Source organism: Lutra lutra, chromosome 4 (assembly GCF_902655055.1).
Source record: "Lutra lutra chromosome 4, mLutLut1.2, whole genome shotgun sequence".
NCBI classification, from domain to species: Eukaryota; Metazoa; Chordata; class Mammalia; order Carnivora; family Mustelidae; genus Lutra; species Lutra lutra.
In genome coordinates, this window is record NC_062281.1 from 64591138 (window position 1) to 64616470 (window position 25333).

Sequence of the window (25333 nt, forward strand, 5' to 3'; positions counted from 1 at the left end):
AAGTTCCAAACAAATACTTAGTTGACAGGATGAGGTTTTGTAGACTTCTCAGCTTAAAAAAAAAAAAAAATGAAGACCATGAACCAAACAGTTTCTTTCTGTTTTTAATCACTTGCAACACTGATACTGAATGATAAAATCATTAGGGCCTTTTATGGCTCTATGTGTCACCCAATCTAAATTTGTTTTCTGTATCTAGTTTGTATTTTTGTCAGCATAAAAAGAACAGTAGTCAGTATGGGTAAACATTTTGCTTCTTAATAAAGCTCTAAGAAATGCTAAAAGCAAATAATAATGTGGCAATTCTTTTTTTTTTTTTTTTTTTGGTCTGTTCTCTTTAAATAGACAAGTAGTGAAATACAGTAAAAATTGAAAACAATAAAGACGAGTTTTCCATGATGTGAAATTTCTCTACTTACTGGTTTATTGTAAATTTCCAGATACACTTTCCAAATATAAATCCTTATCATTTTATCTCTTGGTTAGGACAAAAACAAAAACTGAAACAAGGACCTGCAAATATGCATTTAGGGTTTCAGTTACCCACGTGCTCATGACGGGTATCTTGCCAAACTAGAGTGTGTATCATCTATTGTGAGAAATTTTCCTTACACAGAATACTAGGGGAAAAAACAAGAAGCTAAGTAACTGGAAGAACATATGGAAGTTCATGGAAAATCCTGGGGAAAGTCCCGGGACCAATGACTAATGCTCTGTTGGAAATAGTTAAGTATCTAGGGACATAAAAACTAGTACATCTTGTCTGAAGAATATTAGCTCATGATTCATAGTCTTATAGCATTCTAAACCAGGGATATAGCCTTACATTTCTTTAAGGAAAACCATGCTTTTGTCTCTTTTAGGTGAAAATGCTAAGAAGGGACAAGCAATGAGAAACTGAAAGGCCTCAGACTTGAATGGGGAACCATCGGAGACCCCGGTGGTTTCTTCGAGGGCCTCATACTTGGATCTCTGGTCCCACAACTTCCTTTCAAGAAGGCTACAGATTGCAAAACGGTGCTGCCTGAGTGACCAGTGAGCTCTGGCAGCAGCATCATTCCCATAATGTAATCTTTCTCACGGAAGGAAGGGCCCTTAGAGGACTTAATGAGGGGGGAGCATGAGGTGGTCACGAGATGGATGTCAGTGATAGTGATTCCTTGCTGACACTTTCTATTAAATCTAGGCTTCCTGCTGCCCATTGATCAACTGGCGCAAAACCTAATGGTAAATAATTCGACCAGGCTTCTAAATCATTATGTCTGTATCGATGAATCCTGAGGTGGTCTTCCTCCTTAAAGGTTGTGATGTGAATGGCGGTGATATCCACAGCATCTGTGCTCAGGCTCTCCACCAGCAGTGTGTAGTGCCTCGAATTTTATTTGGTATCTCCAGAAAGTTTCAACCTTTAAAAAAAAAATGTTCTTAATGGAGTTTATTGCACCAAAAATATTAGAAAATAGAATAATAAAACAAAGAGAAAAAAACCCCATATTATGGGGTGCCTGTGTGGCTCAGTCAGGTAAGCATGGGACTGGATCTTAGCTCAGTTCTTGATCTCAGGGTCATGAGTTCAAACCCCCCACTAAGCTCCATGCTGTGCCTGAAGTTTACTTAAAAAAAAAACAAAACAATCCCCCCCATATTTTTATTTATTTCTAGTAGGAGCATTCTCTATTCAAGTTCTAGATTATTTTTTCAAAATAAAATTTATTGATTATAAAGATATAGGTTTCTAAAGGGGCACATCAATTTATGCTCTGCGAAGAACTGCTCACATAAAGGAAAACAAACAAAAATGGTTTCCGCTCTTAAAAGCAAGTTTTTTTTTTTTTTAAAGATTTTATTTATTTATTTGACAGAGAGAGATCACAAACAGGCAGAGAGTCAGGTAGAGAGAGAGGAGGAAGCAGGCTCCCTGCTGAGCAGAGAGCAGGATGTGGGGCTCGATCCCAGGACCCTGAGATCATGACCTGAGCCGAAGGCAGCGGCTTAACCCACTGAGCCACCCAGGCACCCCTAAAAGCAAGTTTTTAATCCTCCAATGTTTTCTTGTAAAAAGTTGTCACTGAAATAAACTTGAGGATGTATGTCCTACATGTCTAGCTTTGTTTCTTAGGCTATCAAGACTGCCAGTAGAAGGAACACTTTCTTTCCCAGGAAGTGAAGCAACTGTATTTTAGTTTTGCATATATTATTCTAATGGTGAGATGTAGGTAAGGCTTTTCTAAGAAAAAGTAATTCGAGTCTTCTGGTTCAATTTGGCCAAGTAAATTCATGTGTTTGTATCTCTCTCACTGCTATGAAAAAATGTATGAAAAAGTCTATGAAAGTCTATGAAAAAGTTTATGAAAAAAAAATCTATGAAAAAGTGAAAATAAAATATGTATTAAGTAAAGGAATTTATCCGCAATCATGACATGATGGGAAAAAAATAAAACTGTCATGTCTGCATCTGAAAAAAAAAATTGAGATATCTCTGGGAGATTAAGAGAGATGAACATAAAAACTATGAGTGAGGGGAGAGAGGAAGAGATAGAATTGCTATGAGGTAAGATTAGTGCTTTCTATCAAAACTCCAAGAAAAATGCTCAGCTTGGAGACAACGATTTCAAAGAGGTCCCTATCAGAGTAATTAAATATGAAGCTATTGGCCAAAGGTCAAGTAAAAGAGGACTAGGGAGCACAGAAATAAAAGAGCCAGAAGAAGGGTCTCTGCAAAGCTAATAATATGAAGAACAGAAGTGAAATTAGAACAATGACTGCACAAGAAATTGGTAAAACAAAAAACAAAAATTGCAAGAAGGAAAAAAAAAAAAAACTAACTTGTACTTTTAGGGAAAACCAGAGGATTGTACATACAAGGAGACTGCTATGAAAAAGAATGACTGGCAACTATTTCTTAGATATTGAAATATGATGGACAAAATTAAAAGTTTAATAGAAGGGCTAAAACATGTCTACTGAAAACTATTATAAACTGAATGTTTGCGTCCCTCCCAAGTTTATACACTGAAATACAATCCCTCAGTGAAATGATATTAAAAGGCAGGGTCTTTGGGAAAGTAAGTAAGTTTAAATCAGATCATGAGGGTGAAGATTTTATGATGGGAGCAGTGCCTTTTTTTTTTTTTAATAAGGGTCACAAGACACTTCCTTCACCTCTCTGCTCTCTGCCATTTGAAGAATCAGGGAGAAGTGAGTGGTCTGCACCCTGGAAGAGGGCCCTCTCCTCACCATGCTAGCACCTTGATCACAAACACCCAGCCTCAAGAATGGTGAGAAATAAATTTCTGTTGTTTTGACACCCAGTTTAAGATATTTGGTTATGGGGACTTGAGCTGGCTAAGACACTGAATTGTACATTGATAGAAAAAGAAACCTTTCAGAAGGTGGAGGCAAAGCATAGAGGTACTGGAAAAAAAGGTAGTATCTCGTAGCTAGTGTCACTCACCAGTAGTTTCTGAACAAGATGAAAAGAGATGAAGGGGAAGGCAATCACAGGCAAGATGTAAAATTACACCAAGATTAAGAAACTCATATCTTCCCACGAAGGGCTAGGCAGACCTCCTGAAATTTCTGAGCAATGAGAATAAAAGGAATTATGAAAAAGCAAGGCTCCTACTGTGGAGAGAGACCGAAGCTCTCATCAGCCTTCTATGAAACTTACAATGCAGGAAGATAAAGATAAAGTCTTCAAAGTGCTCAGGGAAAATAGTACATATGCATAAAATACTATTTCAGATGTATTGGTACTCAAAAAGTACATACTCATTGTCTCTGCACAGAATAATTCCACAGTAGAATTTGATGAAAGGAAACTGAAGAAAGGAAGCGTGGAACATGCAATATAAGACGACTTGGTAATCAAATTGAAAGAAAACCTGTAGGGATATCTGACCAATCTCTGCCAATGTAAATCTGAAATTTAATACAATGTGGGAAAAGATTTCCAAACTGGTCAAGACATTATAGAAATGCATAATGTTGATCTCTCGACCCCGAGATCATGACCTGAGCCAAAAGGAAGAGTCTGATGCTTAACCAAAGGAGCCACCCAGGTGCCCTTATAAATTTTAATTCCATATCATTTGGAGCATAAACACACATGACTGTTATACCTTTTTGATAAATTTCCTCTTTTAACACTGAGCTATTGAGCTCCATCCAGCTGAATGCTTTTCACTCAGAAACCTATTTAATGAGTTACTACTATCACCACTGAAGGTATTAACAGGTTTATTTTTGTCCATTCATTTTGGGTAATTTGTCTGTTATGTGTATCTAGTAATGAAAGAAATGTAACTTATTTTTTAAATTGGATTTTTAAAATGTGTGCCTTTTTATATGAGGATTTAATTCATTCAATTTATTATATTTATTGGTATGTTTGACTCTTCCCGGACATTTCGCTGCATGTTTTATATTTACTATGCATAAATTTCATTTTCCTATTGGTAGTTTTTGATTACTCAATTTCTCTTATTCCTTTTGTCATCTCCTGGGTTTAAAAATATGTGTCTATGTATATTTTTCTCCAGATGGTACCCATAAATTTTTGTGAGATCAAGCAGGCTCCACGCTGGGTGTGGATCCTTCTTAAGATTCTCTCTCTCCGGGTTGATGGGGGGAGGGGGGTTGGGAGGGGGGGTGGGGTTAGGACATTGCGGAGGGTATGTGCTATGGTGAGTGCTGTGAAGTGTGTAAACCTGGCGATTCACAGACCTGTACCCCTGGGGATAAAAATATATTATATGTTTATAAAAAATAAAATTTAAAAAAAAAAAAAGATTCTCTCCTTCCCTCTCTGCGCCTCCCTCCCATGCATATTTATGCTCTCTATAAATAAATAAATAAATAAATAAATAAATAAATAAAATTTATGAAGCAAAACTGTTAGATTTAAGAAGAAATTCACAAAACTACAGTGTAATGGCTTATAGCTTTAATGATGCCTGTACCACTGATTTTCAGTGGTTTGTAATGAATCATTCCTCTTCTGTGAGTGCTGGGTTGTTTTTCTCAAGCTCCTTTCAGAATTTTTCTGTCTTCTGTTTCTTTTCTTTCTTTCTTTCTTTCTTTTTTTTAAAGATTTTATTTATTTATGAGACAGAGAGTGAGCACGAGCAGGGGCGGGAGGGACAGAGGGACAAGGAGACTCCCTGCTGAGCAAGGAGTCAGAAGCATGGCTGGATCCCAGCACCCCAGGATCACGACCTAAGCCAAAGGCAGATGCTTAACTGACTGAGCCACCTAGGCATCCCTTGGTCTTCTGTTTTTCTTTTTGTTTATTCCATTACTATTTGGTGTGCTCCTTCCTCATTAAAAAAAAAAAAAAAATTCTTATTGTAATGTGCTTTAGAATTTCAGACTTGATTTCCCCATTGGTGTGGAAATTCTTGTTCTCATCACTGAATATTTTTTGTATTGCATTCTTGCTCTTCTTTTGGGACTGCAACTGCTCATACTGTTAGCCTCTCTATCACATATTGTACTTGTCTCTTACCTGCTTTTCTCTTTAATCTTTTCCTCTGTAATCTGGAGTCTGGAAGATTTATTCTATTCTATTTTTGTGGTGTGCTCATACTCTTTTTTTTCTAAATTAATAGTTTTGGAATTTTACTTTTTCTAGTTTTGTTGAGCTAAAACTGACATATAGCAAGGTATTATTAAGCTGTACAATGTAATCATTTGACATATGTGTATACTGTGAAAAAACTGTCCCACTTTTGTTAGCACCCACCACCTCATATAGTTACAATTAGTTCTTGCAATGAAAGCTTTTAAGATCTACTCTTTTAGCAACTTTCAGATATAAAATGCAATATTGTTAACTATAGTCACCATGTTGCACATTACATGCCCAGGACTTATTTATTTTATGAATGGTAGTTTGTATGTTTTGACCCCAAACTCCCATAGCCTGCTTCTAGCAACCACCAAACTGTTCTCTATTTTTGAGTTCAGTATTTTTTTTTTTTTAGATTCCATATATAAGTGAGATTATACAGTATTCATTTTTCTCTGACTTATATGTATCTATACACACACACACATATATGTATGTATATATTTGTATATCTTCTTTGCAAAAATGTCTATCAGCTCTCTATTCATTTAAAAATATTTTTTGCACTATTGAGTTATATGAGTGCTATATATATTTTGGATATTAACCCCTTACTAGGTACATGATTTGCAAATAATCTTCTCCCATTCTATAGGTTGTCTTCTGAATTTGTTGATGGTTTCCTTTGCTGTGCAGAAGCATTTTAATTTGAAGTAGTCTTACTTGTTAATTTTTGGTTTTAATGTCTTTGTTTTTGGTTACAAATCCAAAAACCCATTGCTAAGACTTATGTCAAGGAGCTTAACCCCTATGTTTTCTTCTAGGAGCTTTATGGCTTCAGATTTTATATTCAAATCTTTAATCCATTTTGAGTTGATTTTTGTCCAGTTTCATTCTTTGACATGTGTCTGTCCAGTTTTGCTAGCACCATTTGTTGAGAAGACAATTCTTTCTCCATTGTACATTCTTGACTCCCTTGTCATGAATTAATTGACCATGTTTGCATGGGTTTATTTCTGGGATTTCTATCCTGTTCCTTTGATTTTTGTGTCTCTTTGTAGGCCAGTACATACTGTTTTTATACAGCTTTATAGTATAGTTTGAAATCAGGAGGTGTGATGTCTCCAGCTTTGTTCCTCTTTCTCAAGATTGCTTTGGCTATTCCATGGTCTTTCGTGGTTCCATACCTAATTTAGGTTCCCTTTCATTTACTTTTTCTGTCTAATTGCTCTGGCTAGCACTTCTAGCAGTGTATACAAGTGGTAAGAGTGAGCATTCTTGTCTTGTTTCTGATCTTTTCATTGTTGAGTATAATGTTAGCTGTGCATTTATCATGTATGGCCTTCCTTATGTTGAGGTACATTCCCTCTATTCCTAGTTTGCAGAGAGTTATTATGAATGGACGTTGAATTTTGTCAAATGCTTTTTCTGCAAATGATCTTGACTTTTATCCTTCATTTTGTTAATGTGATCCGTGACATTGATTGATCAGCAGATGTTGAACCATCCTTGAATCTTAGGGATAAATCCCACTTCATCCCTGTAGGATTCTTTAAATGTATTGTTGAATTCAGTTTGCTAATATTTTGCTGAAGATTTTTTCATCTGTGTTCATTTGGGATACTGGCCTGTAATTTTCTTTTTTGATAGGATGTATTTGGGAGCACATTAAACATCTTATGAAATGGACTGGGGTTCTCCATTTGGAGCTGGCAAAGGTCAGGAAAAAAATGTATGCTAATTTGGTCAAATTTAAAACTTTTCTTTAAACCAAATAACAGCTGATAATTTCACTTTTCAGAATTAGAGTTCAGAATAATTATTTGGTTTTATTAGGGTGTAGCTAGGTCCAGCCAGTGTTTCCATTTCAACTGAACAAGTGTTTTTAATTTAGTGTGTGATTTGGGGTACTTCAGAGTTCATGGAATGATCTAAATTACTAACTATTCATCTACTCCACATGACTTGTTTCTATAAAATTAATTATATCTATCCATATACATATTCAGCTGGAATTTGCCTCTATTAGATACAACTTTGAAAATGATCAGAAAGTTTGTTTGGCTTCTGTATCTCCCAATGCTGGACTAGGCATGTTGAAAGAAAGTGATTTATTTTCTAATAGATGTGTTACTTGGATGTGGAAATGGGCCATCTTATTTTTTCATTTTTTTCCAGACATTATTTTCTTTTTTATGACTATTAGGTTCTTTCTCTTTGCTTAGTTGTGAATATAGGAAGAAGGTCAGTTTTTCATTTTCAAAAGAACTAAAGAAAAGAAAAAGAGGCTGTCTTTAATTGGACACCACAGCGCTAAATATGATCCTACTTACATGTCCATGCTTTAATAGACTGTTTACTATAAAAAAATGTGGGAAAACATAATCTTAATTCAAGCACAAAGATTTAAACTGCAAACTATAACAAGGCAAGATGTAGAATCGTTCATTTTGTTCACAGCTAGAAAACACTTTGGGAAGGCAGAATGAGTTGCAGATTTGCACGGGCTGTGGAGCCAGTGTCTTGGTTCAAATTCTGGCTTTCTCTGTTATTACTTATGAGAGTTGCTTCATCTTTTTGTGTCTTAATGTTCCTCATTCACATAATGCAGTTGATATTAGGAGTGGCCTTGTAGAGCTCTTGTGCCTGATCGGAAACAAGTTCTCAGTAAATATGAACTATTGCTATGGACTTCAAGCCCTTCATCTTTCAGAGGGGAAACTGATCTAGAGGGATGAACAAACTTGGCAAAGCTAGGACTACAGTTCTCATTCTCTGATTTTCTTCCACCCAAAATGGCTGCTGAAGGCTGTCAGACAAATCCTTTCCACCAAGAAAAATAAATTCTGCTTTTACTAAGGGAGAATTGTCTGATCTATAAATTAACATGGAGCATGTTAAATTTTGAGGCATCTGGAAATCTACAATAGACAAATATTTGAAATTGAAATATTTATTTTGCACATGCATATTTCTGTTTGAAAATTTTAAAAATCAAAGCGAAAATCTGCTTATGTTGATCATAGAGATTACATATAAGAGCATAAAGTATGCATTATAAAAAGAAGAAACTTTTATGTCTCCTCAAACTACTCCAGATACTATGGTATTTCTGTCAACAAAGTATCAGGTTCTAGATAAACAATTCCACCCAGACTTTTGGGACAATGCTATTTAATATCATTTTAATTTTTTTCACCATAAGCAATGCATTATGAAATATGGTTTCAAGTTTAAACTGAGATAAACCTTTTAATGATTAAGACACAAAAAAATGCTGTCAGACTATATATGTAGATAGTCATTTTTTTTTTAATTTGGAAAATAAAGACAGATAATTCTTCCTGTTCAGTGAGGATTTGTACACCATTCTTTCTAAATACACCATCATTTCTTTAAGAAACAAGAGCATGCTACATGAATAGACCGTCCCATAGGGCCTCAATTTTAATTTTCTGGAGTTCGGAGAAGCAATATCCATCAAGTTCCCTCAACTGTTGAGAATAATGCTGTTTTTGTCACACACAAGGTCTATTTTGAGCTCAGACGTACACACTGACTTTAGACTATAGGCTTGCAGACCTGTCAGCACAATGCCCCATTACAAATTGTCCCTTTAGCAAGATGACTTCATTTTAGCAGCCTGTTCTGGTTTCTACATCCTTCCAGGTTTCACAGTTCAGTGCAGTCAAACAAGGTGATGGCGTTTTTAAGGCTCCAGATTTTATTGGTCTACGAATAAAGGTAGGTGGCCAGGTACTATTTCAGGGTTTCAGTTGGTAATCTGGTACTAAATTTGAGTATACTGAGACTAAGAAGGTTGTGATTTTTTTAAATACTGGAAACATAAATATTGGCATTTATGGAAATGGCTGCTACAGCAGGAAGTGATTTCATATATCATTAGCTGAAATAAGATTATGGGAATGTCTAACTTTAATCTGAATGATCATTAAAACTCGGGACATATTATTTCTCAAGAAGAATTGGTTAGAATCCAACCAAACCCTATTTACTTTTTGAGCCTTCTACTTATTGGATGCTAATAGAAACCCTATATTTTAATTATTTTACCTATTTCTTGCCCATTTCTAATTTCCTATTGAGACATAATCATGTCTGAAACAGACACATATATGGCCCATAAACAGCCATGCCTACCTATTTTTTAAGTTATATATATTCTTTCCCAGGACTAAATTTTGCCCCCAAATGGGTCATGCCTGTACAGGAGGAAAGAAAGACAGATAAAGGTGATAGTAGATTGAGATAAGCTAATGAAGAGACACATGGCATCACAAGACATTAAAGGAATTCTCAGGTCTAGCAAGAGTATATGACCAAAGAGCAAACTTCAAGTTATAAAATAAATGAGTCATGGGATTGTAATGTACAGCATAGGGAATATAGTCAACAGTATTATAATAATTTTATATGGTGACAGATGGTAACTAGACTTATCGTGGGAATAATTTTGTAATGTGTAAAAATGCCGATTAAGTATGAAGTACACCTGTAACTAATAGAAAATTTTATTTCAATTGTGCTTCAATAAAAACATTATTTAGGTTTTTAAATCTTTCATTTCCTCCCTTAAAATAGAAGCGCTAGTAGCATGTACTCATAGGCTGGTGAGTACGAAATGAGACAATGCATGCCAAGAACTTAGCAAAGAACAATTAAGATTTATCTGTTCTTCCTCTGTGACAAATACTCTGCCAAATCCTTTTTGAATGTGCTATGCATTTTGCAAAATGATATCTAAATAAAAGAAATCATTAAATGTGTAATGTCTACATATATTATATACATAATTTGAAAAGTATATGACTAACTAAATATGGAACGCTTCATGAATTTGCATATCATCCTTACACAGTGGCCACGTGAACCTTCTCTGTATGGTTCCAATTTTAGTCTATGGGTTGCTGGAGCCAGTAGGACTAACTGTAACTAAAAACTAAAGAAATGAATGTACAAAACTTGCTATTTTGTTTATTGTTTTTGGTCATTTTAGCTTTCTCATGTTAACTTTGATAATTAAACTTTCTTGTCTACTACTTTGTATAATTCTGTCCTTTTGTTAACTGAATTCAGTGACACACATTCTCTGTGGGAATGCATTCTTCAAAGCAGAATTGGTCCGGGCGCCTGGGTGGCTCAGTGGGTTAAGCCACTGCCTTCGGCTCAGGTCATGATCTCGGGGTCCTGGGATTGAGTCCCGCATCGGGCTCCCTGCTGAGCAGAGAGCCTGCTTCCCTCTCTCTCTCTCTGCCTGCCTCTCTGCCTACTTGTGATCTCTCTCTCTGTCAAATAAATAAATAAAATCTTTAAAAAAAAAAAAAAAAAAAGCAGAATTGGTCCAAAGTATCTATAGCAAGGTCATTCATACTTTGTATCCAGTTTTGTCCTATGAGGGTATGCAGCAGTCCAAGAGTTGCTTTTGTTTCACAGACCATTTAGAACAATTCAAAACCAATGAAATACCAACAGTTTTAAAATATGCTATTAGTTGGGTGCCTGGGTGGCTCAGTGGGTTAAAACCTCTGCCTTCAGCTCAGGTCATGCTCCTGGGGTCTTGGGATCGAGCCCTGTGTCGGGCTCTCTGCTCTGCAGGGAGCCTGCTTCCTCCTCTCTCTCTGTGCCTGCCTCTCTGCCTACTTGTGATCTCTGTCTGTCAAATAAATAAAATCTTTAAAAAAATAAAATAAAATAGGCTATTAGTAATGTAAAAATCAAACTACCTGCAGTGAAAAATTAGCTCACTCTCAATGAGTTAGCAAGAAAGAAATTTTGGAGATCTCACAACTTTGCTTCAATAATTGAAAAATACAGCAGAATTAGAATCCAGGTAATTTTTTTTTCTTTAATAGAAGTTTTAGGATATTAAGCTCAATAGATAGAAGAACCAGGGGCTCCAAATATTCTTAAAATGTTGGCATTCATTTAAAGTAAGGTTAATTCAGGAGATATTTACTGGCACAATAAACACTGATATTCTCTGGGATTCCAGTTATTCTTTTTTTTTTTTTTTAAGATTTTATTTATTTATTTGAGAGAGAAAGAGATAGAGCACGCAGAGAGGGAGAGGGAAAGGTAGAAGCAGACTCCCTGCTGAACAGAAGGCCTGATGCAGGGCTAGATCCCAGGACCTGAGATCATGAACTGAGCTAAAGGCAGATGCTAAACTGACTGAGCCACCCAGGCACCCCTCTGGTCATTCTTCTTATTCTAAACCTATTTGTAGGCTAACAGAGCCTGATTTCCTGGTTTTATAAATAATTCGTAAATCTATAACCTTAATTTTTCACCTGCAGTTCAGTTTCTCTTCTGTACTTTTTATCTAATAACCTACTCTATCAAGAGTTTCATTCTTTTTAAGGAAGAAGTTTTCTGGATACCATAGTTCCTATTAAGAATCAGAAATCTTGTCATTTAAATCTTTCCTCAGTGTCAGAAGATACATCTGATCAGAAACAATTTGTTTTTAAAGTTTAAATCTAAATGAAGACTAGCTTTTTTAATGCTTCATTAGAAAAGCACAAAATAGAGAATAACCCAATATTTTGTTGTATTTTCACTTTCATTGGAAATAAAGTTATCCTAATTTCAAATAACAAATAAATCCTAGCACAATTAAATAATATTATGACACTAAATTTATAAAACCATAGAGTAAAATGAATATGGAAGAAGTTGCCAATAAAGATTCTGATTTGATTCTGATAGAGATATTTTTCTGGATAATATCTATAGGTAAGCAGTGATTTCTTATATTAGTAAATTCAATATTTAATTCATTCAGCTAACATATTATGTGAACCAATAGGGAGTAATTTGTTGAATACATAATTCAATAAACAAATGCTTAATTTGAAATGGTAGGAACACAGAGAGGAATAAGTAGTATAGTTTAATGAAGAGCAAGGTTATAACATCATACAATTATTGTTTTAACCTTGACCCTAAGTTTGATCTTTTCTTTAATCTGGCATTCTCTTCTCTATCTGCTCCCTGGAAACAGAGACCCAGTTTTGGGACTCGAAGCCTTAGAAGGGGATAGAACCACTCTATAGAAATAGCCTTGTTCTCAGTATGTGTGAGTGGAGTAGTGTTTCTTGGGGGGAATCCATGGTCAACTGTGAGATGAATGAGAAAGAAACATGAATTACAATTAACCACTAGGATATTGGGTGAGCTGGATGCTACATCCATCCTATCTAGGCTCTATCTAGATTACTGTAATCTACCTAGATTACAGTTACCTCAAAGGGTTGAGGTTAAGAGTAAATAAATATATTTAATGTACCAGCACAGGTGCTCATGCAGTGTAAATATAATATCGAAAAATCCCCTTTACTTTACTTTCTATATCTTAGTGACACCTGTAAATCTGAAGTATATTGGACAATTTTTATTTATAATAATAAATAGCATTATTTACTTTGTGCCAGACACTGTACCAAGCACAAATGGATGTGTTTATTTCTCTAGCATTGTGAAATGATAACTGTCATCCTTTCCTTTTTACTAATGAAGAAATGGGACATGTACTGTAAAAAACAGTACATGCAACAGTTATTAAAATCAAGACCAGTGAAGACAACCAAAAATATGGTTATAATTTATTAGAACAATATAAATTACCCAACTAATTAGAGAAATGCTTCTCTGAAATGATTCAACTCAAATCAGTCTTTAGACATAAAAGTCACAATAAGTCAGTTTCTCGTATGTAATTATAATGAAAAAGTAGATCATTTCCTTAATGACCAACGAAAAACACAAAATACCATGTCAACAAATACAAATAAAAAAATTAGAAATGTATCAAGTGAGATAGTATATGTTAAATTATTAGATTATACTCAAGCTTCTGGGGAAAGTGCATTTATTGGGAAGTATGTGATGAAATCAGCAAAATACACTTTAGGAATCAACCTAGCTTCTTCTCACTAATGCAGTTGTAAAATTTGAATTCTTTCTTGTGAAAAGCTTCTTACAACAATGATGTACTGTCAAATAAGGAATGATACTGCTTGTTAGAGAAGACAGTCTTTTTTAATAAGCTTATTTATTAAATGTCAGGAATAATAGGTCCAACTTTATTAATTTTAATTTTTATAAAGATTTATTTATTTGGGAGAGAGAGAGATCAGAGGGAGAGGTAGAAGGAGAGGGAGAGAGAGCCTCAAACAGACTCCCCATTGAGGATGGCGTCCCACTCAAGGATTGATCTCGTGACCCTGAGGTCATGACCTGAGCAGAAAACGAATGGGACACTTAATCGGCTGTGACACCCACGTGCCCTTATAATTTTAATTTTTAAAAAAATATGAGAAACAATAAGTTATAGTAAAAGGCTTCACTCTCTGTAGTATTCTCAAACATAAACACAATTAGAAAAGAACCTAAAACAGGCTTTCATTTGCATTTTATTTGTTTAAAGACATACACTATGCTAATTTTGTTAATGCTATTCTTGGGAGCTAGTTAAAAGGCTGTGGTTTTTTTCTTTTCTTCCCCTGATATTATTTTAAAAAGAAGTAAGGCTATTGAAAAGAGGCCATAGAAAGGCAGGAGATATGGTTTTTTCTAAATGTTTGTCTTTAAGTTCTAGATCAATAAATTTATTCTGTCAAACATTTTAAAAAGAGTTTTTATTTTTATAATTTTTAAGTGTATCAGTAATAAATAATGAATAACTTCCAATTGCAGAACATACATGTTTTTTAGTTATTTATTCACCCACCCTACCATTCATTCTTTCAAAAAAATGTTATTTAGTACCCACTACTCAGTGCTAGATACTGTTCTGGTCACTGATATAATGAGTTAGGGAGGTATCTAGAAACAGATGATTTACTAGTGTTTAATGACTAACAATATAATTGTACACTAATTATGTGACTATATAGCAAATGTATTTAATATAATTTTTAATGTAATATTTTTAAAGGAAAAACGGCTACTCTCCAGTTTCTTCAATGTCAGAAGTGTGTCTTACTAAGATTTATACCTGTTGAGCCAAGCAGAATAGCAGATACTATAATAAGCAGATACTCAGTAACAAACAAATGAGTCAGTGAATCAATATGAAAGTATGAACGTTAAGACTAGTTCCACACTAATGAAGCTTCCAGAAATTTACATGAGACGAGAGTATTCTTTTTAGTATAAAAAACTGTATTTCCTTCTCAAACTAAGGGAAGACACAATCCTATTCCTTATTGATATCTGTTAAAACTAAGGTCTTTTCTAGTATTTATTTATATAGGCTCACCTTCCAAATGTGCTGTTTGGTGTCACATGGGAAACATTTATCTTCACGTGCTTCTAAATCTCTCTTATATGATTCATACTGAATTTCAGTCCAACCACCTTTAAAAAAATAAAAACAAACATTCCCTAAGGTGCTCGAGCTCATGAGTTCCAATATACCATATAAACTGTAATAAACCATATGCTGCAGCAGTCTAGAATAAATAGCCCTTTTAAAAAACCGAGCTGCCAACAAAATTGAGATTCCATTTTTAAATGATTTTCTGCAAAGTAAACATTTTTCAAGCTTGATCATTGTGTCATTTTTCACTGGCCTTTTTCAAGCTAGAAACAATCTGCACATGTTCTTTTAGTAAAGAAGGGTTTAATACACCACTGTGTCACCAAGTCCCAGTGAGCTAATTTGTTCTAAAGACAACATTACTACATCAATACAACGCAGCTTAACCTTCAACTCACCTTATTCTGTTTGCTTTCCACATCCCAGCTGAGGCTCTCAGCCAAAATGTTCCCTCTATTCTGGGTTCATTTCTCTCTAGGTGGAAAGTATGTCCATATAAACTATGCTGCTTTTGTATATCAGAGAAAAGGCAACATTCACACTATCCAAAAATCACACACACATACACATGCACACACACGTACACACACTCCTTGTTCCCTATCTTATAAAATATGGAATCCCTTCAGAGAGGCAGAATGCTTAAGACAGGGTTCCATCTTCAAGCGAAGTCCCCAAAGAGAAATTGTGAAAACCCAGAACAAACCCAAATTCCACAGCTTCGTGTTTTGGCTCCAGTTTGTTTATTTCTTCTTTTTTAAGGTCTCTTGCTCTGACATCCTTTTTTACATGAGCAGATGATGACAGTTCTCGGTGAAACTGCCATGAAACTAGTTCTTATCTTAATTTTGCCCATTATTTCTCCCTAGCTCTTCTTTTCCAGATGAAAAATAAAACAGAAACACTTTCAGTGTTTCTTCGTGTGTTGAATTCTGAGATTTAATTGATTTGTCTGCATTCAAAAATGGTGAGAACTAGATCCTTGCCTGTGCTAAGGTGATGTTATTTTCCAATTTTTCCTTTGAAAAATCATAAAACATCAGTACATTGAACAGTTTTGAAAAAAAAAATTACTCAGATTTCATGCTAGATAGACCATTTGAAAAAGTTCTCAGGTTTGGTTTTCTTTTGTTTCTTTACAAAAAATAAAAATTCTATTTAGAAATTGTACAGTGGAAAAAAGAATGTTCTACATTTGTTTTAAAGGATCAATTTAATTAAAGGTTTGCTGACTTCAGGTTAAATATCTTCATCTCAGATAACCATATACGACCAAAGACCTGATACTCAACTTTCAGGAAGAAAAAGGGAAGAGGCCACCATTTTAATTTAAAAATGTCTCAAAGCCAATGCATTCTTCAAGTCTAGCACATGATAAAGTCCTTGTTGATGTTTTGCAAGCAGACAATTGTAAAATGTCTACCCTACACTTTTATCTGATTAGATGATGGATTGATGAGCTATAGAATCCAATTTCTAAAATTCTTAAGATTACAAACAAGAGTTAGGTTAGGTTCAGGGCAATTAACTACTTATATTTTATTGAGTTCTAATTCCTTGAGAATGACAATATAGACATTACCAATGCCAAAGTTCTTTTGGAGAAAAAAACGGAGACATCTGATATTACCAGCTGAATTGTGCCCTCCCAAAATTCATGTTGAAGTCCTAACCACCAGTATCACAGAATGTGACTATGTGGAGACAGAATCTTTATAAAGATGATTAAATAGAATGAGATCATTGAGATGGGCCCTAATCTAATATAATTGGTATCCTTACAGAAAGAGGAAATTTGGACACAGACATGAACACAGGGAGAACACCATAAGAACATGAAGGCAGAGATCTACAACAAGGAACACCAAAATTGGCAACAAACCACCAGAACTAGGGGAGAAGCATGGAACTGATCATCCCTCACCACCCTCTGTAGAAACCAGTCAGGCCAACACCCTGATCTTGGACTTCCAGCCTCCAGAACTGTGAGACAATAAAAATCTCTGTTGTTTGAGTTATGTTACTTTGTTAGGGCAGCATGAGCAACTTCTATGTTTGGTAAAGGTCATCTCTGTTTTTGGATACTTTCCCGACTTTCAAAGTCTGAATGAATTGAAGTTTAAACATCTAAGTTGGTGATTTTATGTACTTGTTTTGCTTCAAAGCTATCCATGTAGGTTTTTCAAAACACAAATGCTCAGGAAAAACCTCAAAACCTACTGACTTAGAATCACTAATATGGGGCTTAGAAATCAATACTTATAAAAAGTTCCATAGAGCCTTTGATGGATCCCTTGTTTTGAGAGCCACTGGTCTAAAATATGGGTAGATCCCACAGCTCTGGGAGTGTTGATTCACTCCTTATTTTGGAGGAGGAAGGTGCTCTGGTTTGGTCGGTCATGGGAGCTTCATGGAAGTGACTTCAACTTTAGCCACACATTACATTTATCTGAGGAACTTTAAAAAAGCACAATTACAGGTCGTATCCAGATCGGGGGAAAAAAAAAAAAAAAGATTTTTTTTTTTTTTTGAACTTCCATGAGGTTACAATCTATACTCAAAACTGAGAACCTCAGGTTTAAGTTGAAGAAGTACAAGTTGGGAGCAATGACTATATTTATATAATAAGCTAATTAGCATTTCCAAAGATTGGATAACTCTAGGTAACCCAAATAAATAACGTTTAACCTCAGAACTTACTCAACTGATACTTTTCTCTTTTGTTCTCTACTTCTCTCTGTGTATCCTTCCTTGATTTCTTTCTTGCCAGTCTACTTTATCTTTCTTGCTCACTCAATTCCCTTCTTTCTCATACCATCTGATCTCTTCTTTAATGTTGACTTGGAAAAACATGAAACTGGAGTCAGAAACATGTATCATATTGTTGGGCCAAATTTTGTCCCTGAGCTGGAAATTTTGGAAATTGTTTGAGCTGAAATATTTCATATTTTCTTAAGAAATAATATCATCTAAATCAACATGCTTTTTCACATGTTTTCTTAAATATACTCACCTCTCATTCCCAACCTGCCTTGCAATGAGTGATGGTGAATACTCTATCCTTAGGCTACTTCAGAATACTGTTGGATTGAACATCAGGTCTCTGATATTAAAGAGCTTAAGGAGCACCTAGGGGGGTGACAATGTTTTTTCCATTCCTAGGTTTATTTCCCTGGTGCAGCTCTGAAGAACTTGGAAGACTTCCTGTGGAGCATGACAGCAGCTGCTAGAAGGCAGCAGGAAAGTAACCATACGTTGCACTCAGAAAAGGCGTTGAAAGGATAACAATGAGTTGTCTCACCACTGACGAAACTTTGAATGGTGCCAGGAGTTAAGAACTGCCAGAAAAAGTTATGACTGTGAAAGGCAGATAAACTTCTTTTGGGTTGAGTTTCATTCCCCGGATCCTCTTCTAGGAAAACCTGAGTCCTCATTTTCTTAGGACTGATTTTGTTTTGTTTGTACTACCATTTTGTAAACGATCTGTTTTACTCAGGTCCTTGCTATATCACAGAAGTCACTTGCTAGTCACTCCAGAGAATATATTGCAGACATAAGGCATCAAATCTATTCATCACAAAGCAAACCAGTATTAACTGTACATGAAGCCAAGCAGAGAAAAGGTGTCATGTGTTTGTTAACCATTGTAAATTTTTTTCTTTGGTCTTTTTTTTCTTTCTTGCACCACACTCCACTTTCTCTTCCATTTCTTCTTTTGTCCTCCCAATTGTAGTAAGGAATGTAGTTTTAAAACCATCTCCTGTTCCATGGAACTGTGTGCACAAACAAATTGAATTTCATTATAATGTTTTTCAAAAGTTGGCCATGTAGAAGTGCCTATTGGAGCACAGGACTAGAAAACATGGGCCAAGATGATACCCATATAATTAGCAGACCACATTTTCAAAAGTTCATCAAGAAATCAGATTTTCATTTATAACGACCAGTTGTTTTGGTGTGTTTTGGATAGTCATGGTTTATTTTGCTGGAAAAAATGCCTACTTGCTTTGTAAAAGTTTTGGATGCTTTTTCCGTCTTGCTTCATAAGTAAGTAAGTGCTGTAACTGTTTATTCCTAAGCTTTGTGATTAAAAAGAGAACACAGAGCTGTGAATTTGAAAATAAAAAAGTCAACAACTCACTCAACTGTTAAATGATGACAGTATCTTTGATAAAAGGCCTTTGTAAAAACATAGGGAACCACCCTCTCCCTGCCTTGCTTCCCTTAAACATACTGACACAGATACGTAGCCAACATTCTTATCAGGCTCACTGGCCCTATTAGTTCCTTAGGGCTGCTAAGTACTGTAAGTACTTTGTCCAGCTAAGTACAAAGTACTCAAACCTGAGTGGCTTAAAACAGTAAAAGATTATTGTCTCACAGTTCCAGAGAACAGGAGTCTGAAAGCAAGTTGTCAACAGGGTTGGTTTCTTCTGAGGGCTCTGTGGGAGAATCTGTTCCATGACTCTCTCCTGGTTCATGGTGATTGCCAGTAGTCCTTGGTGTTCCTGGTTAATAGATGTGTCACTCCAATTTCTGTGACCATCTTCATTTAGTATTCTACCTGTTATTCCCTGTATCCAAATTTCCCTCTCCTTGAAATGACACCAGCCATATTGGATTAGGGCCCACCTGAATGACTTCATCTTCACTTGATTACATCTTCAAAACTCTTTCCAAATAAGGTCATATGCAGAAGTCCCAGAGTAGGGTTTTTACATATGTTTTTGAGGGGTCCAATTCAATTCATAATAGTGGGTCATAGGAACATTCCATATATTTCCTTATACAATGGTTAAATTTCAATGTTAGAAAAATAGATTTTTTTGACAAAGAAAACTGTGGGTATGCATTCAGCATGCATGTTATATGTTTATAATCTATTGCTGCCTATTTAAAAATTACTCAGTGTTATTTTGGTCCCAATTCTAGTTCTCACTTTCTACAAATTCTATCTTTCTTATTTATTTATTTTTACAGAGATGGAATTCAGGATTTCTTCTTTATTTAGATCTTAATCTTTTATTTTGGAAAATTTTAACTTATACAAAAGTAGAGAAAATAACATGAAGAAAGTACATACATCTACCATCCAACTTAACATGTCTGATCCTGATACTTCAACACATCTTACCCACTCCACACATCCATCCATATTATTTTGAAGAAACATCATATCATTTTATCCATAATATTCCAAATTGTGTCTCCAAATATTAACTATAGCCACAATGCCCCAATTCATTAATATTATTGGCCAGTGCTCAAATTTTCTTGATTTTCTTATATATTTTCATTATAATTTGCTAAAATCAGTGTAAAAATACACTTGACATTTTAATTAGTTGATTTTTCTTTTAGATCTCTTTTAATCTGTGAGTTTTATTTCCTCTGTTTTATATAAATTTGAAAAGACACCAGGTCATTTTTGCAATAGTGCTGGTCTGAATGAGATAAGAAGATTGACTTAGAATGACAATGACACACAGCTTCCTTGGGCTGAACTGAAGAGTGTGCTTAGTGATGTAATTGATTTACACTCTGACACAAGCTTTTTATCTCATTATGAACTTGTAACAATTCCCAAACCTTTCACTTTAGAGACCACATTTTGAGAAGCACTGTTTTAGAGTATATCACCGTCTGCATGCTGTTTTCTGAATCTTCAGAATGTCATGTAGCATATTCCCTTGTCTCCCCTATTTCATGTAGACTGGAAGGTCCTCTAATGCCTCGATCAGATTGAGAATTAAGTTTTTGGCAGGACAGCTTCCTAGGTGGTGCTGTATGTTTCCAACAGCAGGCATGAATGTCTGGTTACCTCAGTATTTGTGGTGTTAACTGCATTTAGTAATTATTTCTTAGATTTATTAGTTCACAAGTAATGGCAAAATAATAGTCTTATTTTACCATTCCTTTTTCATATATGAGTTAGGATGGTTCTATATTTAGAAACTTCTCTTAATCCACTTATGGAGTTACTTTGAGATATAGTTCATACAGGAAAGGCAGGATAAATCTTTGTTTCCCCTTATGACCAGTTCTAAAAATACTGGGGTGTTTTGCTCAATATCCTCTAAAGGTGACCTATGAAGGCAATAATGGATGTGGATGTGTCTACGTGTGTGGTAAATTATGGATTTTAAACATGTGTTTCAATGCACTGCTATGGTTGTTCGAACTCTTCCATCTTTGGCTAATGGGAGCCTCTTTGACTTGATTCCTGAGTCCTTCTGATATCCCCTTAAATAATACATTTCTTGATTTCTCATGGGGCTCAATGCCCCAGGTTCATTGGTGTATCTGTTGGGGCTGACCTGAAATCAGTCTTGGTGCTTTCATGGCCTCTGTTTTTTGACTCTTTCTCCCCTTTCTTTAAAGATTTATTTACTTATTTTGGAGAGAGTGAGAGAGATTGGGGGGAAACATAGAGGGGGAGGGAGAGAGAGAGAAAAGTAGGCTCCGTGCTCAGTGTGGAGCCCGATACCGGGCTCAAACTCATGACCCTGAGATGATGACCTGAGACAAAACCAAGAGTTGGATGCTCAACCAACTGCGTCACCCAGGCGCTCCTTGACTCTATTTTTATAGCATTAGTCTGGGATTCAACTGTTCATTAGATAGTGTTTATAATCTCTTCCTATATTTTTTCTTTTCTTTTTTTTTTTTTTTTTTAATTCGACAGACAGAGATCACAAGCAGGCAAAGAGGCAAGCAGAGAGAGAGAGAGAGGAGGAAGCAGGCTCCCCGCTGAGCAGAGAGCCCAATGCAGGGCTCGATCCCAGGACCCTGGGACCATGACCTGAGCCGAAGGCAGAGGCTTTAACCTACTGAGCCACCCAGGTGCCCCCAATCTCTTCCTATATTTTATGAAAGGCTTTTTTTTTTACCCTGAAATGAAGATTATTGTAGATACAACAGAGCCCTTATGGTCTTCAAGTTACTCAGATAAAACCCAGATGGTTGGTCAAAATTACCACAATAAAATTTAATTTTAAAATTTAATAAAGGGAACTTAATGATAAAGTTGCTATCATCCCTAAGAGGACATTTTGGATCCTATGAGATTCAATTCTCTTTAGCTATGACAGTAGATCCAACTATAAATTCCCCTATAGGGATTTAGCAAACAATCTTAAAAAACTAGTTCAGTCCAGTTTTGTTGTTGTTGGTTTCTTCTTTTTTTTTTTTTTTAAGTTCTTTTGTATTGTTTTGTTTTTGAATCACAATATGGAAGTAGTCTTAGAAGGTCACTGTTTCAAATGATGTTAGTTCCAGACTCATCCATTTATTTATTCTTTCAACATATTTATTGCATACTGCTTAAGTATATAGAGGACTGAGATTCAGAGATGAAGAATAAGATAAGAAACTGCCATCAAATTACTTATAATGCATGGGGAGATTAAATTTCAAACAGTATCTATGATTTATACAACACAATTTAAGCAACATAAGGGAAAATTAAATGTACTTATTCTTTGGTTCTTAGTCGAAAGGGTAATTCAAATGCACGATAAATTACAATTTTCTTTTTTTCATTGTTGATGATAGATTATAGAAAAAATAAGATTAATAAAAAGAAGTGTATTTAATGGAAACAGTAAAACTTCGAGTTAAAGAAAGAAAAATTGAGGCTTTATTTGCTAAAACTGTGAGACCTTAATGCAAAGTGCCAGACATCTGGTTACTACAGCCTGAGGGCCATAGCAATAAGCAGACAAGAAAAAGGACTATGTCATTCTTACAAATCCTGACCTCAGACTTGACACAAAGCCAACACGTTTTAGTGCTTGGCAATGTTACTTTATTGACACATATCAAATAATTCTAATTTATGGCCATATAATCCTACATCTTGAGGTTCAGCTTTGCAACACACAGTGGAATTCAATACAATGATAATGTTAATATAAGAGCCAAGTAAAATGAGAACTCAACTTTTATGTTGAGTTTCAGGAGTAACAAGGAGAATCATAAAGTGCTTAAATGTTTTGGTTGCTTTACTAATTCTGTGGCCTGTGAATGTACTTATATCCTTAGTGGGTGTAGCACTTTTTTTTTTTTTTACATTAACTAGCCTATGATACAACTTAATTTAATAGATTATGAATATAAAACATGTCATGTGCAAAAAGCTGATTAAAAAAATCCATGGAAAGAATTCCCAGTAAGGGTCCAATTTTTTTGAAATTTATTTTATTTATTTTTAATTTTTTGAGGGTCCAATCTTTTTGAAAAAAGTTACTTATTATTTTTGATAGATGAATATCTTATTTTGAAGGAATCTCAGAAAAATATTCTTTGCCAGTATTAAATATCTTTATTGTTGGCCATTCTCTCATTTATTTTCACATATCAAACAGTTTTCCATTTAAATTAATGATTTTTTATTTATTACTAAAATTGGATTAAAAGTACACAAAATAAACTATAGATTGATCTTATGAATAACAATGTAAAATTTTTAAGATAAAAGTAGCAAACAGAATCCAATAGCACATTAAAGAAAGAGCTGTATTTACTTCAAGATTGCAAGTATGGTTCAATATTAGGAAAATCCTTCAGTCTGATTCACCATATTATTAGTTCTATTGAGGAAGACCACTTATAAAATCTATAGATACAGGGAAAGTATTAAAGGCTATTCCTTCCTCGACATTATAATATATATATCTCAATCCCCAAGCTATCATTTTACATAATTTGGAAACACTAGACCTAATTCCTGCTAAAGACAGGGATAAAACAAGGAAACTTACATTGCATTGGAAATATGAAACAATGTAGTCATAAAGAAAATTGTATTTAAAATAGTAACCCTAAAGGTATATCTTTTGAGTTACTATTTTAAATATCATCTTCTTTTTCACTATTTCTTCAACTGATTGAGTGCGTGTGTATGTGTGTGTATATTTGTGTACTTCAGTGTGTGTGTATGAATGCGTGAGAGAATACAGAGATAATAGATTATGAAGAACATTCATTAACCCATTAATAGTGATTATTTCTGATATATCTGAAGGGATATTTCAGAAAAAATTGACTTTTTTCTTTATACTTTATTGAATATTACTTAAATCTTATTTTACAGTAAGCACATCATTTTTAATTTTTAAACTTATTTATAAAAAGCAATTATTGTTTTAAGATATTATTCCACTCTGAAAACAATAATTGTTTTCAGAGTGGAATAATATAACATAGATAACGACCTGGATTTAAAGTCAAATTACCCTGGGCACAAAATATGATATGATATAATATAGGTATCTGGCATCACATAACCTATGATTGAAGTCTTTTAGTCATTTCAAAATTTCAAGGCAGTAAAAATTACTTAATTTTTATTCACTTTAATAGATACTGACTATCTTTAATATTAGATTAAATATAGAATAAGGAATAGACACTGGCTCTCCACTCTCAGTTTCAGTACACCATTCCTTTTTAAATTCTTTTTAAAATTTTACTTAAGAAAAATGTAAGCTATATATTAAGGAGGACATAGGATCCAATTACTGATGACTAAAATCCTTTAGGAGAAGTCTAATTTTACATAAGTGTTTTAACAGCATGTGTTAATTTTAATCATTTAAAAATCTTCCAAATTGTAGGAAAGAATGGGATCCTTCGAACATGATATAGTTTTTCCATAAATAAATGATTCTACTTATTAAGTATGTATCTGTTGACTTTCCACTGTCTCAGGCACTGTTTCATGCTTCAGGGTTCCATGGTTATTAAAAAGTAAGGCTCTGCACTAAAGGGACTAGGAGGGGAGACTCACACATAAACAAATAGATGACATGAAGGACTTGGGGACACAAAAGAAGGAGAGGTTTTATATTGAGGATGTGGGCAGGAATAAGATTCAACAAAGAAATAAAGGTTGAATTTATTTTTAAAAGGTGAATGTATTTTTCAAGCAAATATAAGAGTAAGTGTATGTGCAATTGATGGAAGTAAAGAACTAAGAGTTGAGCATGATTGGATATTGGATATTGGATATTGGACTAAATAGAGGACAGGAAGAGATGGCTCAACATAGGCAAAGAAGCAAGGCCTCATTATGAATGGCCTTGTCACGTGAAGAGTCCATCAGTGCTGACCCCAATTTCTGGCTAGAATGAGCTCCTCTTAATGTCTTCACTGGTGAACTGCTAGTATAGATTGCAAGATTCTAATGAAAAATCAACTCTTCTTTGAAGCCATTCTGGCTTAGCACTTATGACAAAGCATTTACACATAAACACTTGTTAGATGACTAAAATACAGGTGAATAAGGTGAGTTGGATTATTATGCGGATGTCAGAAATAAAACCTCATGTGTTAGAATAGGCCATATCCTTGGTATAAGAGGATATGCTGGGTTTGAGCAATTGAATTTCACTAGTACGTTCATTAAGTAGGTTATGATT

The 25333-nt window shown here is 34.7% G+C and overlaps 1 long non-coding RNA gene and 1 other non-coding gene across 3 annotated transcripts in view; both read right to left on the reverse strand.

Annotated features, from left to right (window-relative positions):
* Positions 1-401: 401 nt before the first annotated feature.
* LOC125098572 (uncharacterized) overlaps positions 402-25333 on the reverse strand; it is a 30316-nt gene continuing 5384 nt past the window's right edge. The window contains exons 1-3 of one of the 2 annotated variants that reach the window (XR_007126882.1): positions 15311-15372; positions 14853-14950; positions 402-1406 (exon numbers count right to left, since the gene is read on the reverse strand). This is a non-coding gene — a long non-coding RNA (uncharacterized LOC125098572). Of the gene's footprint in view, positions 1407-14852; positions 14951-15310; positions 15373-25333 lie in introns of those variants that run through there. The other variant, XR_007126883.1, reaches the window with a different exon arrangement.
* On the reverse strand, positions 10404-10506 carry LOC125099510 (U6 spliceosomal RNA). Its single transcript, XR_007127231.1, has one exon. It is a non-coding gene; the product is annotated as a U6 spliceosomal RNA (small nuclear RNA).